Genomic DNA, 12,452 nt, shown 5'->3' with positions numbered 1-12,452 from the left:
ATGCGTATGAGCTAATGCACTTGCATTAGTGCATATGCATATGCACTAATGCATGTGTATATGCAAGCCGTTATGCACTAATACACATGTATATGCGCGCTAATGCAAGTGCATTAGCACATATGCATATGCATATGCACTAATGCACATGCATTAGGACTATTATATGTGCATATGCGCTAATGCAAGTGCATTAGCACATATGCATGCGTATATGCACTAATGCATCTGCATTAGTGCATATGCAAGTGCATTAGCATATATGCAAGTGCATATGCACTAATGCACATGCATATGCGCTAATGTAAGTGCATTAGCGTATATGCATGTGTATATACACTAATGCTGCATTAGGGCTAATGCATATGAAGTGAAAAAACATGTGTACATAGGTTGAAAGTATGTGGAATGTATTGAATATGATGTGGAAATGTTATGGTTATGATTAGAGAATGTTAGAATGCTGAAAATTATGGTTATGGTGCGTGCATAACGCTTGTTTCCTTGCAAGAGGGGAAAAACACAGGTTTTTCCCCTCTTCGAGACCACTTTTCGGCGGCCCGCTATACTCAATCGGTAGAGGTGATGACCGAGGTGAATAGATAGGCTTAAAGAACATGTTAAGAAGATATGAATAGAGCTTTGTTTGTATATCACGGATTGGCGGAGGTGTAGGTAGGATGAAAGATGACTTCCAAATCTGAATTTTTTGGATAATTAGTGAACGCACGTTCACTAATCGAGCTCTAACTCATCAATGGTATGTCCAAACGCATATCCGTTTGATGAGAGAGCTTGGGGGAGTTGTGTAGATGTCCGTATGATATTCATATGACCTTATACGTTGTCGTTTGGGTCCTTAACTACTCATTCCGGGAAGAGGTTAAAGAAATGGTAGATTTTTGTAGATAAAAGAGAGTCTAGATCTGCTATAGCACACAAACGAGCGTCACCGTTTGGGTAGCAATGATTGGGGTGCATAGCCTTAGTCTTAAGCTACACCAAGTGACGATCAAGATCTAATTTGATGCTCGGAGCAAGCGGTAACGCTTCATCTACGCATGTAGGCGTCCATTTTTGACGCTTTTTCCAAAAAAGCAAACGTAAATCCGCTTCTAGGTACTCAAATTAGATCCAATTGAGATAAGACTTCATAAACATATCCAATAGAGTGTTTAGAACTTAGCTGAACCATCTCATCTCATTCTGGTGCGATTCGGGTCCGATCGGAGTCCGGGACGGTCATTTTTGGCTCCCGGGACGCCTTTGCCGGCACCCAAGTAGACCGTATGAGAACGAGTGATTCGGCAATCCAATAAGGGCAAGGATTAGCAGGAGTGAAGTAGGGTATGAGAAGAATACGCCTACAAAACAGCTCCGCGATCCGACCCCATATGCTCAAGTTATACACGCCTGAAACTAGGTGTCCACCGCTTTACGTCTACGCGTGAACGGCTGAAAATCGCGTTTTACGCGCGCATAGTTTGAATTTTTTACTTGTTAGTGATAGATTAGTAGTCTACTCATTGAACCGGATGAGTTGATACCCAACTTACCCGTTTCACAATAGTGGCTGCCCGCCTGTGTTCGGCCGCCTGTTTGGGCGCTCGAAATTTTTTTAAGAATCAAAAACATCCGTGGTGGTTGTCTATTCCTTTTACCCTTGCCATTCTTAATTTTGGCACCATTAAGCACCGAAAAACCCCCTCCGAGTGCTTGCCCGTAGCGTCGAGAACGCGTTCGGGACGCTCCGCTGCCTGCTCGCAGTGATTTTCTAGTTTCGCTGATGCTTGTTCCACGCCCTCTCCCCACCCGGGAACACTTGTGTAATCTACCATAAATTTTCTAGCCCTTTTTGTTAAATTTTTATATATTTTTATTTAATTTTATAATTTTAATTGTAATTGTAATTTTTATTTTATTATTTATTATTATTTTTCTCTCCACCTCTCTCGCTCACCCACAGACACACACACACCCTTTCTCTCTATTAATCTCTCTCTTCCTCTTTTTTCACTATATCCTTATAATTATTATTATTATTTTTTGTCATTTTTGTATCTTGTATTTTTTATTTTATTTATTTAATTTTAATTTTATTATTATTTATTATCTCTATTATATTTTCTCTCTCTTTCCGTATCTTATTTTCTTTTTCATCTTCCCTTTCTCTCCCTTCCCCTTGTTTCTTTTCTTTCTCTCTCTCTCTCTCTCTCTCTCTCTCTCTCTTTCCCTTTCTCTCTTTTTCTCTTATGTTTTCACCAGTCTCTTTTATCCCTTAGGAGGTGTGAAGGATTCACACCTCCTAAGGGGACTTGTACTTAGGTACCCATACACACACACACTCTCCCGCGTCCGTGCCTGTGTCTCAAACTTAAACATCTAAACTCTTTAGGCTTTCCACTCGTCGCTTACGAAGAGATAAACGAGAGGGAAAACCTATTGAACTCATGTGCAAGGTTCGTTGTTGTGAGAAACATCGACAGTGACGTGCGAGTGTAGACCTCTTCACCTTCAACGTCGCACCACACTCTACTACCACGTGCCCAAAATCTCTCATAGCACCCTAATATCCATTGAGAAAAGACAAATCCACACACATTGGTGTTGGGATTCCTACGTGTACGCGAGTTACCAATGCCATGGGAGGACTATTTGTCAAATAGCCCGTAAGAACCGCTTTCGACCATTGACAATACTAGATATCCCTAGCGAAACTCTGTCTCCCCCCATCCAAAACCAAGAAGAAAAGACTCAATAAGGGCTACCCCACTCCTGAATCATCTCATGTGTAGAGAGTTCTGTGAAGTACACAGGTAGTGCAAGTGTGAGTGCAATCCACTCCACGAGCAAGGCTCACATCTTCCTATCTTCGTAGGATTTACCACTCGTATCTCCAACCTTACAATCGCCATAGATAAGAGTCAAATCTTTTCGAATTGGAGTTGGGAATCCCATACCATCTATTGTATGCGGACAAGTTGTGTACGATATAGAAAGCTATCCAGAAATTACCCCCATTTTGTCCTGTGTAACCAACCATACCCAGGAAATCCTTCTTGGACTACACAAAAGCCTAACCCAACCCATGAACACAATTAGAGGCCTATGAACTTGAGATCTGGATGCATCATTGAACCTCCTAAAGAGAGTGCTTCAAACGTTCTGTGATCAATTCCTAGTATTGGGACAGGTCCATCGGCAGAGTCTCGCTCTGATGCAACTACTAACCTTCGTAGAATCTTTAGCGAATCCTCACTCTCTAGCGGTACCATGAGTGCCTACGAAGAAGGGGATAACCCAAGGGTCGAGGCTCCTAGTAATAGTGCAAGTCTATTGGATAGATTCTCCAACTTCATCGGCTTAGGTAACACAAATACCAATGCCTCCCACGAACCACTGGCAGATGAGGAAGTTAGCTCATACTTCGCTTATGGAGCCCCCAAGCGAACCTCCCCATGTGGAGATCATAGTACCCTCACAAGCCATAGAAGAAGAGGCAATTCTGACTGTAATGGCATGACTCATGAAGAGATACATCAAATCGAGGAAGCTCTCAGATTAGCTCGCCAATTCGAAGCAGAAGCCACCTTACGAGGTCAACAAAGATTGATTGAGCGCCAGGATAAAGCTAAAATCATCGCTGACAAGGGCAAGGCTAAGGTTGAGAGCACCGCACCTATCGATGTGAGAGTTTTTCAAACTATCAATTGGGAGTACGATGTCAAGACTCAAGCTCTCCATGATAAGGTCACAAAATACACCTACCTAGTGTCATGGGAGGGGTTAAGGGAACATACGGTAGTTGCCACCACATATCCGATATATAAGCAGATACTTGGGGACTGTCTAAATAAAATCATAATGCAAGAACGCACGAAATTGGGAATGAACTATCCTTGCGAAGGTCCTATCTTGTTTGTCCAAACAAGCGAGTCCCGTGGCCCGACCTTGGAAGAAATGGAGACCCCACTGAAAAGTAGGAAGGATCCTCCAATGACAGTCTCTCCTGGTTATCCTGAGGAACCTCACCTCACTGCTTCTACCTCTACCACGCTGGTGGATGGAGGATCCATCCCCATGAGCTACACCCCTTATGAGGAGACGGTCTTGCATCCATCCCAAGCAACTACTATTCCCAGTACTAGATAATTTATTCCCGTTACTCTCACTGAACATACCTGTAAGGTTTCCAGTTTCTGAAACCTTAAAGGTTGTATAAAGCTTAATCAAACTGATATGATTATTGAAAAAGCAATGTAGATTGTACGACCATGGAAAATATTGGTTTTTTTGGAATCTTAAGCACAACAAACCCCGGGCTAGAAATTTTCAGAATTGAATTCCGATAAAAACTGGAATAGTTATGACCCCTGAAATTTTACACTGTGAATTAAGTAAAATAGGTAAAATCGAAGGGTTGCAGTAATCATTTAAGCATATACTTTATTAAAGGTCTCCCATATATTTACAAGATATTTACCAATTAAGCAAAAATAGGTCAAATTACAGCAAAATTGACATTTTAAAAGCTGGCACGTAATGGGAGGGTCATCACTGACCTGCCAGGTACTCATTTAGCACCAGGGGGCGTTTTTTGACTTGCTGGGGGCTGCTTGAACTTCAAGCAACTGCCTTTTTCAGCCGGTGAGAGCTTATGAGTGCCAGAAAACTATAAATAGGACCCCTAGCTTCACATTTTACACAGACTCGGAGCCTTGACACACTCTCTCTCATCTAGAGAGACCGCTACACAGAAATCATTAGAGATTAATCTCTAATTGACTAACCTAAACGGTAATTAGTCTAGTCTTTCTTAATTAGCAAGGTTAGATTAAGATATTTGTTAATAAATCAAAGATTAGGCCTATGTATGCTCCTCAAACCTCTCTTAAATTAATTACTATCTGCTGATTATTAGAATTAAGCTTAGTAATACTAAGCTAATTAATTATCCTATTATAATAGGGCTGAAATTACCCAAATTAACCATGAATTAATGGTAAATATATTAATTAAGATTAGATTAAGTTGAAGTAATTATCAGAGATGCATTAGACAGTTATTAATCTAGGAAAATTATCCTATAATTTTCTGAGAAGTTTTCCTAATTAATTAGACATAATTACTCTATTTTTTGAGCAATTTTAATAGGGGAAATTAGTAAATGGATTTCAAATGTTGTGATATATTTATCAGTAGTTAATTAGGTGTTCAAGAACTGGTGATAATTAGGAAAATCTCAGAAAATTAATCTAGCTAATTAATTTAGCAAAAATACTCTATTTTTTGAGTAATTTAAATAGGGGAAATTAGTAAATGGAATTCAAATGTTGTGATATATTTATCAGTGCTTAATTAGGTGTTCAAGAACCCGTGATAATTCAGAGAAGCTCAGAAAATTAATCTATCTAATTAATTTAGAAGAAATACTCTATTTTTTGAGTAATTTAAATAGGGGAAATTAGTAAATGGATTTTAAATGTTGTAATATATTTATCAGTAGTTGATTAGGTGTTCAAGAACTCTTTATAATTAGGAGAAGCTCAGAAAATGAATCTAGCTAATTAAGTTAGCAGAAATACTCTGTTTTGTGAGTAATTTAAATAGGGGAAATTAGTAAATGGATTTGAAATGTTGTGATATATTTACCAATGGTTAGTTAAGTGTTCAAAAATCCGTGATAATTAGGAGAAGCTCAGAAAATAAATCTAGCTAATTACTTAAGCAGAATTACTCTGTTTTTTCAATAATTTAAATAAGGGAAATTAGTAAATTGAATTCAAATGGTGTGATATATTTATCAAGGTTTAATTAGGTATTAAGGAACCCATGATAATTAGGGGAAGCTCAGATAATTAGTCTAGCTAATTATTTTAGTAGAGAAACTCTGATTTTTAGACAAATTAAATAGGGGAAATTACCAAATAGATTCAAATTGAATTGAGTTATTTATTAGAGGTTAATTAGAGGTTATGAAATCTTTAATAATTATTCTGATCTCAGATAATTAGTTTAACTAATTATCTTAGTGGAATTACGCTGTTTTTAGGGGTAAATTAAAGGGGGAAATTAGTAAGTCATGTTCTATAACTACATGCTATTTATCAGAGCTATATTATAGGGTAAAAAGACCGTGAGTAATTATTCCAAGGTTAGAAAAGTAGTATAGATATTTATCAAAGTCAAATTATACTATTTTTAGCTAAAAACTAAAGAGGGAAATTAGTAAATCATGCTATATGATTACATGCTATTTATCAGAGCTATATTATAGGGGAAAAAGGCCGTGACAATTATGTCAAGGTTAGAAAAGCAGTATAGATATTTATCTAAGTAAAATTACACTATTTCTAGCTAAAAACTAAAGAGGGAAATTAGTAAATCATGCTATATGATTACATGCTCTTTTTCAGAGCTATATTATAGGATGAAGAGGCCGTGATAATTATGCCAAGGTTAGAAAAGTAGTATAGATATTTATATAAGTCAAATTATACTATTTCTAGCTAAAAACTAAAGAGGGAAATTAGTAAATCATGTGCTATAATTACATGCTATTTATCAAAGCTGTATAATATGGTAAAAAATCCGTGATAATTATTTCAAGGTTAGAAAAGTAGTATAGATATTTATCTAAGTCAAAATATACTAATTTTGGTGAAAATTTCAAGGGAGAAATTAGTAAATCATGCTATATGATTACATTCTATTTATCACAGTTAGCTTACATAATAAAGAGGCCGTGATAAATATGTCAAGGTTAGAAAAGTAGTATAAGTATTTATTTAAGTCAAATTATCCTAATTTTAGCTGAAAATTGAAGATGGAAATTATATAACAAAGTTGGAAAATAATAAGATAATTACCAGAAGTCAAAAATATTATAGTCTACTTGTGGTAATTATACCATAGTTAATTAGTGAGGGTATGAAATTATAATTTACCAAAAGTCCCATTTTTAGCAAATGAGTAATTAAAATAAATAGACTTTGTGGTTAAAAGTTTTTAGAAAAATTATAGTAAGTGTAAACCTATGATATCAAGTTAAGTAAATGAAATCTTTAAGAGAAATTAAATACAATAAATATTGAGCCGAAAATAAGTAGATTATTAGCTTAAAAGTTGATGGGAAAATTAGGAAAAAGATATAGAAAATTATAAGAAAGTTAGGAGAGCTTAGAAAACCCTTACGAAAGCGGTGGAAAAAGTTATCATGCCTATATAGACAAATAAGAAATTACTAGGTCAAGAATTTATCAATTAAGACTATAAATTTAACCTTGGATGGGTTACGGTTGAATACAAAGGTTAAGTTTAGATTTTGAACTATTTACCTAATGATTAGACGACCTTTTTATAAGGATAAGAAGTTATGATACCAAAAAGAACCCGAGCAAATCCTACATCTGATGATGAGGACGTAGCTTCAAAACGAACTAGAGCGTCGCACGACGACGAAGCCGGGCCTAGTGGTAGGCCTACAGAGGAGAGTCTTCAGGCGCCAGCGCAGCAGTAGATGGCCAATCAATCCCAGGTGGGTGTCCCATTGTTCAATTAAGTCTTTAATTCGTTTAAGTTATTTTATAAGTTAGCATTGCATACGTAAGAAGGATAAACTGGCTAAAAACGGAAGGTAACTTCCAACGTGCATTGGTTTATAATATAGGAAATAATTGTTTGGGTTAAAACTGGTTGAATTAGGAAAGATATGTTTGATCATCCTTAAGACAGCTTGTCTCAAGACACCTCCGACTCCTTGATATAAATTGATGATAATGATTGGCTTTCTAGCCACGGTTAAGTCGGTTACCCCCATGAACGATGAGTTTCTACTACGTGTCATGTCTTGATGTTTCTACATAAGTTAGGATACCGTTTTTATCCTAGGGGAGCTGCCCGGTTGTATGGGCAACTAGTTTGGTGTATGGGCACCCGGAACCTTGGGTGGGGGTTTATTCCACTCCGGATTTGAACAAGGAATGGGTGTCGTTTTTCACCCTTAGGTGGTCTTGAGACAAGAAGAGTACTGGTCATGGTTATTATGGACAATGTTTTGATTGACAGTACCCTGTCTTAAGTTTAAAGATGTCTGTTTTCTAAAAGAATGCTTTCAATGCTGTCTTCAAGGAATTATTGTGATGGAACGTTAAAAGAAACCATTATTTTAAATGTTAAAACAATGGGATAATAAGATAAATGAATCTTGTGTGAGTGCGGGGTGGTAAGTAGGGATTGACTAAGGGTGTCAATCATGGACGGGTGGACTTGATTAGTCAGGTAACTATCCATTCCCACGCACTAAAACGTTTTAGAAACTTCTCACTTGAAAGAGGAATCCACCAACGGCTGTGCCCTCACATATGTTAGGGGGAAAAAAGCGTTGGCTAAGGAAACCATAATCTGAATGATGAAGTTATAGGGCCGGAATAAGAATTTTTTTGGTAGGCCGTTTGAATACATTGTCCTGTTTCCGCTACGAGACAAGACTAGGTCTTCTTCTAAGGCTATAGACCCAAGCCATTGTCAATGGTAAAGGTCTATTCCTTGGATTTTTCTTGTTTTATTAGACCTGTCAAGGATCCCATCCCGATCTCGGTGTAGACGGGCTGGGGACATTACAATACCAAACCTATGCCACCAACTGGGCCCACATACACCTACGCCACTAGCCCACCTACCACTCTAGGCTCCGCTCCTAGACCACCCATATATGATGTAAATATTCCAAGGCCTACAACAAGACTTGGATTCATGCCGCCTACGACCACCCCTCTACACCGCACACCCCCAGGATTTCCACCACGTGCACCCGCACCTACTGCAAGATTTGCACCACCTTTTCCCATAGCTGGAATTCGGAATTATCCTCCACCGCCAGCTGTTGCACCCGCCGATCCCATCGCTGTAGCAGCTGCCGTGGGAAGAGATATGGTTGAGCAATTATCCCCTCGAGCAAGGGACCCTAATCGAACTGATTCCCGACGCTCAGTAGACATTGCCAAGCTCATGAGTAAGTTTTTTGGTGATGGAGATCCTAGGCAACACCTAGAGATTTTGAGCAAGTTTGTGAGGCTTTGAGTGAGAGAAATGATGTCTCGAAAAGCCAACGTTTTTAGTCTTACCTTAGACGATAAAGCTGGAAAATGGTATCGAATGCTCAAACCGGAGGAAAAATGAAATATGGCCACTGTCAAGACCGCGTTCATAGCAGCTTTTGCGAAGCAAGGACCTAAATGGGATTAGCATCCCAATTACATTTGGCTGAGCGAAACAATGGTGAATCCATGCGTGACTTCATCAACCGACTCAAGTATTTAAACTCACGCTGCAAACCCCACGAACAGTTCAGGGATGATCAACTGTTGGATCGTCTCATCAATGGGATGAATCACACGGAATTGTAAAACAACTTGATCACAAGAGGGATAACAACCTGGGATGACACTGTTACAACTGTCATTGAATTAGAGGACAACCTAGAGATAAAAGAAACAACTAGTATCCCTAGCGAGACCACATCATCCAAACCCTACCAGGCTAGTCCCTCATCCATTGAGCAGATTGTTGCTTCCTACATACAAACACTAATCCGTACCAATACTTCCCAACCTCGTAAAGAGCCTGCTCGTGAACTAGTCTTTTGTTCTACATGTAATGGAGACCACCCTACTAGTGAATGCCCCACACTTCGCCCAAAGTACTTCAATCCGGGATATCAAGGCAATAGATATGGATATGAGGGTTATAATCATAGATTTCGCCCATCTTATCAATACGCCCCTAGACCACCAGTAGCACCGCTAGCTTTACCTGCTCCCCGTGTCGCTACATCCCAGTCTATAACCATCGTTCTAGTTCAAGCTCCAAGACCTTATGTCCCAACTCGACCTTACCGTCCTTACACACCATACCCCCCACCAGTGTTACCCCCTCAGCCAAGAATAGTGCCAATCAATCAAGTAGTAGCTGAGGAAGAGTTAGAGGAAGACTATAGTCCAGCTGAAGGTGATGAGGAATACGAGATTTATCCTGAATATTATGTCAATGACCCTGAGGGACCAAAACTAGTCTATCAGGTCACTGCTTTAGGAAGGGGGCAACCCATGAATAACCAAGGACGACAACCACCCCTTCAATGTTATGGATGTGGAGGACCTCATAAATGCAGTGAATGCCCTGATAAGAAACCCCTGCAGTGCTATAGCTGTGGTGAAAACCATAAGGTGGCAGATTGTCCATACAAGCCAAATCATTATGTACCTACAGTTAACCCCCATCTGCCTAAGGCTACCTGCAGTGTGACTGTGGCATAACTCTTCTAATTCCACAATGTCCACACAAACCACCCAAAGCCTCACTAATAACACCCCTAAATATGATGAGTAGGCTTATCCAGAGTGAGAGACCCAAGCAAAATCCCAATCTCAATGCTCTGACAAGATTGCAAGACAAAATTGATCCAATTGTGGCTGCAGAAAACAAAATAGACATCAAGAGCACAACCTCAAACAAGAGACAAAATAGAAAACCAAAAAATTAAAAAAGAAAGTTGTGGGTACCACCTCAGATCCTGTCACCATACAAAATGCAAGTGATGATTCGGATGGCTCATCGTCAATTGAATCAAATCACAATCAAGTACAGGTGACAAACAAAACTAATATGGTAGACTTGCCTAAGAAAACCAAGCCCAATAAATCTGGTGTCTATCCAGTGTCGGGACAGGAGATTCATAAGCTCCAACAAGCTATTGAGTTAGTCCAAGAAGCTCAAGCGGCTATGGAACCCACACCAAAACCTATTCGCAATGTTTGGAAGCTTCCCACCACAATAAGTAAGCCTATTCAAACAGGAAAACCCCTACAAGTACCTAGCATGATCTTCGAAAAATTAGAAGAAGAACATGAGGCTCAATTTGAGAAATGGTATCAAGACATGTTCAAACATCCTAACCCTGAGCAAAACAAGAAGAACATAGAGTCGAGAGAGCCGGAATCCCAAATCCCACAAACCCGAAACTACCCACCACATGGTGATAGAGGATCTAAGTTTTGAGGATGATTTGTAAGAACCATGGGATATGCCATATCCACCCCAAACCCCATCTGAAGGGCAAAGTGTGATAGGTACTCAATTGAATGCCTAGAAACTCATCAGTTTCTTAGGCATGCCTATCACCACCACTATGTTAGTCAAGCTTAAAGTGGATCCGGAATTGGCAAAAACCCTACGATCTTTCCTAAATGATGAGCTTGCTGTTAACCTAGAAGCTCTTCAAGAAGTGCCTCTAGATCACACAACCCCAAAGCAGACGATGCATGAGTCGATCTCCTGAAAATGTGCCAAAGAAGGACACTTTTGTTTCGACTTCGTGTCAACATGCTTGGTGATTACTTTGAGGGCGATGATTCTAATACAGTATTGCCAATTATCTATAAGGGTAATACCATTTTAGCTGTGCTTGATAGTGGAGCTGGTGTAAGCATCATCACCAAATGATGCTGGCATGCTCATCTATGGAAGTAGCCAATCTTACTGTCAAGTTAGCTAATGGGAGCCTAGTTAAAGCCCTAGGCTTGCTCAAAAATTTCAAAATGAAGGTCCTAGATAATTATGTATATCATACGTTTATTGTTATGGACTTTAATGATAAGCCAGGTTCCTATGAAATGATTCTGGGAAGGTCATTCATGCGAGAATATAACATGGTTCATGATTGGTCTCATAATCATGTCTATTTGACCCTCAATGATGAGCATGTGCGAGTAGATCTTAAGACTATAAAATCACATCCACTGGCCCATGGATTCTTCCATGAGAATTCTGACACCATAGTGTTTTCGGACTCAGATGCTACCACGTCTCTTAACTATTGCAAAATTTGCAAAAAAGAGACTGACCCTGAGCATAAGGATTACACCATAGACTACAGACCACCATTTGACGATGATTGGAATCAATTGTTGGCCATAGTGGATGTATGGGGAAAACAAGGATTCACACGTGTGACTGTCGATGGAATCCCAATTCCAGAGGCCATTCCCTTAAACATACTATCGGTAGCACATTTCAATGACACAAAAGAATCAAATGATTCTGATTCTAGTCTCGAACCTAGTCCCAATAGTTCCGAATAAGAATATACAAGGGCACCATCTAGAAGTAGAAAATCCTTCAAGAAGTTTCGCAAGGACAAAAGGACTATTGCACGACGCATTCAAAAGTTGGAGGATTGTATTACCTCAGTCCAATGGCTTCAAGACGTGGGTGCCTTCGATGAAAACCGAAAAATGGTAGACGATTGGGGAGAACAATTGCAACACTTAATGCATTGTAAACCTCCCCACATTGATCTAAAAAAATTTGAGGTACAAAAGGAATCCAAATCAATTAAGGCATCACGTAGGAGAAAGAATCGTGAGGCTGTCCAAGCCGAAAAACAAGCCAAG

At 39.2% G+C, this 12,452-nt stretch overlaps 1 pseudogene; it reads left to right on the top strand.

Annotated features, from left to right (window-relative positions):
• Positions 1 to 3,864: 3,864 nt before the first annotated feature.
• On the top strand, positions 3,865 to 8,939 carry LOC147420535 (uncharacterized; annotated as a pseudogene).
• Positions 8,940 to 12,452: the final 3,513 nt, after the last annotated feature.

This window comes from Adiantum capillus-veneris, chromosome 28, assembly GCF_014529385.1.
Source record: "Adiantum capillus-veneris isolate H3 chromosome 28, ASM1452938v2, whole genome shotgun sequence".
Taxonomy (NCBI): domain Eukaryota; kingdom Viridiplantae; phylum Streptophyta; class Polypodiopsida; order Polypodiales; family Pteridaceae; genus Adiantum; species Adiantum capillus-veneris.
This window is presented reverse-complemented; position numbering and strand designations above follow the sequence as displayed.